Below are 4,587 nucleotides of genomic sequence, written 5' to 3'. Positions count from 1 at the left end.
CCCTTCCCCAATTAAAAAAATACATATATTTGAGATAATGAAACAGAGGAGGTGAAGTCTATGTTCACCCAGGCTCCACACCTGATGAAAATTTTCCAGCCACAGCACCTGGAGGTTAAGCTCAAGCAAAGCACAGAAGTCCCACTAGAAGATGTGGAGGCAGACATTCAAGCTCAGGCCTGCACAAAGGGCTGGACTCTGTGGGGACAAAGTACTAGAGTGAAAGTAGCTGCACAGAGGCTGGGGCCTGGACATCTGTATGTGTGTGTTGGGAGTGGGGGGGGAGGGTCCTCAAAGATCACTGCCTGAGGGCTGGGTGGTATAGGTGCAGGGCAAGACTTACTGAGGCCACGCAGAATTCAGTTGCTCTGCGGTTGAGAGTGGAAACAGACATTAATGGTTACCCAGTGCTGGGGTACGAAGTTCTGGCCTTCCAGAATGGAAATACCTCGAACACTCTGCACATTCTGTTGAAATGTCAGAAAGTGAAACGATGGCAGAGAATAGTCCAAAGAGTGTGAAGATTGCTCCTGGAGCAGTTGTGTGTGTAGCAAGTGAAATCAGAGGTGATGTAACTATAGGACCTAGGACAGTGATCCACCCTAAAGCATGAATTATTGCGGAAGCCAGGCCAATAGTGATTGGCGAAGATGACCTAATAGAAGAACAGGCGCTTACTATAAATGCTCACCCTGATAATATCACCCCTGATGCTGAAGATCTACAACTCAAACCTATGATCATTGGCACAAATAATGTGTTTGAAGTTGGCTGTTATTCCCAAGCCATGAAAATGGGAGATAATAACGTTATGGAATCAAAAGCATACATAGGCAGAAATGTAATATTGACCAGTAGTTGCATCATTGGGGCTTGTTGCAACCTAAACACGTTTGAAGTCCTCCCTGAGAATACAGTGATCTATGGTGTAGATTGCCTTCATCGGGTGCAGACTGAGCGACCACAGCCCCAGACACTACAGCTGGATTTCCTGATGAAAATCTTGCCAAACTACCACCACCTAAAGAAAACTATGAAAGGAAGGTCAACTCCAGTTAAAAACTAAGGACAATATATGACATCAAGGTTACGTTTTGTCTTTGACCACTGTCTTTTGAAAGGGCCACAGTGTTTATGCCCTCTTAGCAGTTCACAGAATAATACATGTTAACTTTATTTTGTAAAATTGAGTGAGACAGGAAAATAATGGATTTTCATTGTAACTGTCCTCTATAATTTATAAAAAATGTATTATTTTCCTATAGTCTTGCTCCTTTTCTGATAATTTACAGATTTAGTTTTCTTTTGTTTTGTAAAATGTTGGCCACAGATTTTAGTTATACAAAAGACTACCTGTGATAAGAAAGGGTATATTGTTTTATATTTATATTCTAGCACATAGTAAACTAAACAAAAATGTTGATGACAAGAAAAAAAATTCAGAAAGTACATGGCTTAGGATCAAGGACCACATTTTTGAGTAATGGCTACTCTATAGGCATTACAAATGCTTAAAAATTAACTCTAACACGATCAAGAAGCGAGCTCAACAAATTAACTTCCAGCCAGAAAAAAACAAAAAAAAAACACACAAAAAAACCTCAACACTATTTAAAGGAAGATAACACAATTTAGGCTCATTTCAATGTATCATGTACAATGTCTAGCACATAAAGTAGTAAAACATGACCCATAACTACAGAAAAAGCAATCAGTGCAAACACTAAGATGGTACAGATGTTGGAATTTGCAGATAAAGATTTGAAAACAGCTCATAGAAACATATTCGAGATAATCAAGAACATGGTCTTAATGCATGAACCGTTAGGGGATGCTTAGCAGGGAAATAGAAACAATTAAAACTTCCAAATACAAATTTAGAACTGAAAAGTTCAATATTCGAAATATTTTTAAAAATCATTGAATGCGTTTTAAAAGTGCATTAGTGATGGCAGTCAATAGCTTGAAAACAAAGCCATAGATTTGTCAAATTTGAAGAAAAGCAATAGCAAAAAAATCGTGAACTGTATACAAACTGTTAAGCAGTGTATCATGTGCCACTGCAGACTCAGAAGAAGAGGTGAGAAAAAGCAGGGTAGACAACTTATTGGAAGAAAGAATGGTTGAAATTTTTCTCAATTTGGTAAAGTACATGTACTTACAGATGCAAAGCTGTGTGAAATTTAAGCAAGAAAAACACCAAGCCACATCTAGGTACATTGTAGTCAAAATGATAAAAACCAAAGTTGAAGACAAACACTTGAAGGCAATCAGAGAGGGGAAAGATGACATATTCAGGGGTACAAAAATATGAATTATGGCTCATTCATCATTAAAATAAGGGATATCAGAAGAAAAGGAAAGGATATTTAAGTGCTAAAAGTAAAAATGTATTAATCCATAACTGTATAAATAGCAAAAAGATACCATTCAAAAATGTTTGAGACTGAAGACATTTTCAGATAAGCAATAGCTGAAAAAATTTGCCAAGAGACCTGCACTAAAAATTACTTCAACAAGCCCTTCAAAATGATACCAGATGGAAAGAAGACTTAAATAAATGAAAAGGTACAACATATTTACGTATTGGGAAATTCAAAAAAATCAGAGGTCAATTCTTCTCAAATTGATCTATAGATTCAACACCACCCTCCCCCTATAAAGAACGCAGAATTTTTATAAAAATTCACAAGTTAGTTCAAAATTCCACATGAGAATAAAATACATCTAAAATTACCAAAAATTCTTGAAAAAGAACAGAGTTTGAAGACTTGTACCACTTCAAGATTTACTAGCAAGCCGCAGTAACCCAGACAATGTACTAATGGTATACAGAGGGAGAAAAAAAAATCACTGAAACAGAATAGAGATTACAAAATTAGAACCAGCCATGCGTATTCAAGTGTTTTTATCAAGTTCTCAAGGTAATTCAATGGAGAAAAAGCAGCCATTCCAATCAAGTGCTGGATACACTGGGTATCTGTATAGGAAAAAAAAAAAGAGAGAACTTCAAACACTACCTCACACTAATTCACAACGAACCGCAGGCCACAATCAGTGTGTTTGTTAACAGTGGAGAGTGTACACAGTCAGAGCAGAAGCTCTGGTGGATATTTTCTCCATAAAGGATAGCCTGAGGTATTCTAGGAGTCATCTAAGCATCTCACCTCTGCTCTAATCTTTCCTATTATGTCAATAAAGAGTAATGCTGTGCTTCCCCGAAAATAAGACCTAGCCAGACAATCAGCTCTAATGCATCTTTTGGAGCAAAAATTAATATAAGACTGGGTCTTTTATATTATGTTACGTTACGTTACATTATATTATATATTATATTATATAAGACCCGGTCTTATATTAATTTTTGTTCCAAAAGGTGCATTAGAGCTGATTATCTGGCTAGGTCTTATTTTCCAGGAAACACGCTGTCAAAATCTCAAGTTGAAATAGAGAAGGAACATTTTAAAGTCAATATCACTGACTCCTTAATCAGAAATTTGTATGGCTTCCTTAGGCTTCTCCTTGGAGCTATTAACAGCTGTGCTTCCCGGATACTGGTTATTTATTCTCAGGATATCCCCCACTCTGACCACAATGTTTTCAATGATTTGGCCTACCATTTTTTTAAAGCTAAGAAAATGTTAAAAAAGTGTCTGAGGAGAAACCCTCCTAAAGATAAAATGTGATATTCTGCAGATAATTTACAATAGCAAACTAACAACAATGGTCTCTTTTATAACAACATTTTTAAAAATCTTTTTTTAAAAATTAAAGTTTATTGGGGTAACAATTGTTAGTAACGTTACATAGATTTCAGGTGTGAAATTCTGTAACACATCATCTATATATTACATCGTGTGTTCACCACCCAGAGTCAGTTCTCCTTCCTATAATAACATTTTAAACAACATTCCAGCCTTCTTCTAAAGAGTCCCTTGGAGACTACTAGATTCTCAAAGGAACAAGAATAGAAATAAAAGAAGAAAATTAATAAACGTAAATCTTCATGAACATTTTCCCGTTCCCTGGTGAAAGCCTAAATGTCATAATCATAAAAAAGAATTTCATTTCTGTAGCTTCATATTCAAATAATGATAAAAAATAAACAATAATAATAACAATAATAGTACCTTTAAAGACAGAAAACAAATTCTGTTCATTTCACCTGGGAAAATGAGAATGCCATTAAAATCTACAATGAGAGCACTTTGTTCTCTGTGTGGCAGTTTGAAATAATTTCCTCTCTCAGATAAGAATTTCTATAATGATTTAATTTGTATGTTTTAGAGTAGCCTGCACACTGAGCTGAGCTTTAGAAATTGTTAATATTTTTTTTTGTAAAGGAAATGGTCTTCAAGTAGTTATAGAATTAAACTAGTGATCCAAGGACTTCCTGCACCAAAATTGATAACTTGTCTCATTTTATAAAAATGGGACGGGGTCATCTTTAAATACTATATTGCTGATTCTATGCTTTTGCATTTATGTGAATTGTTTTTAAGAACCAGCATTTTATTTTTGCCTTCAAAGTCACCTAAGATACCAGGATTTTTATTTTGTATTTGATCCTAGTGTGAAGGAACTCAG

General features: G+C 35.5%; 1 pseudogene; it reads left to right on the top strand.

Moving 5' to 3' along the window:
- Nucleotides 1-493: 493 nt before the first annotated feature.
- On the top strand, nt 494-1,080 carry LOC109461245 (dynactin subunit 6 pseudogene; annotated as a pseudogene).
- Nucleotides 1,081-4,587: the final 3,507 nt, after the last annotated feature.

Source organism: Rhinolophus sinicus, chromosome 18 (genome assembly GCF_057876585.1).
Source record: "Rhinolophus sinicus isolate RSI-liver-muscle chromosome 18, RSI-T2T, whole genome shotgun sequence".
In the NCBI taxonomy this organism is placed as follows: domain Eukaryota; kingdom Metazoa; phylum Chordata; class Mammalia; order Chiroptera; family Rhinolophidae; genus Rhinolophus; species Rhinolophus sinicus.
The sequence above is the reverse complement of the archived record's forward strand: the minus strand, read 5'-3'. Positions and strand labels throughout refer to the sequence as shown.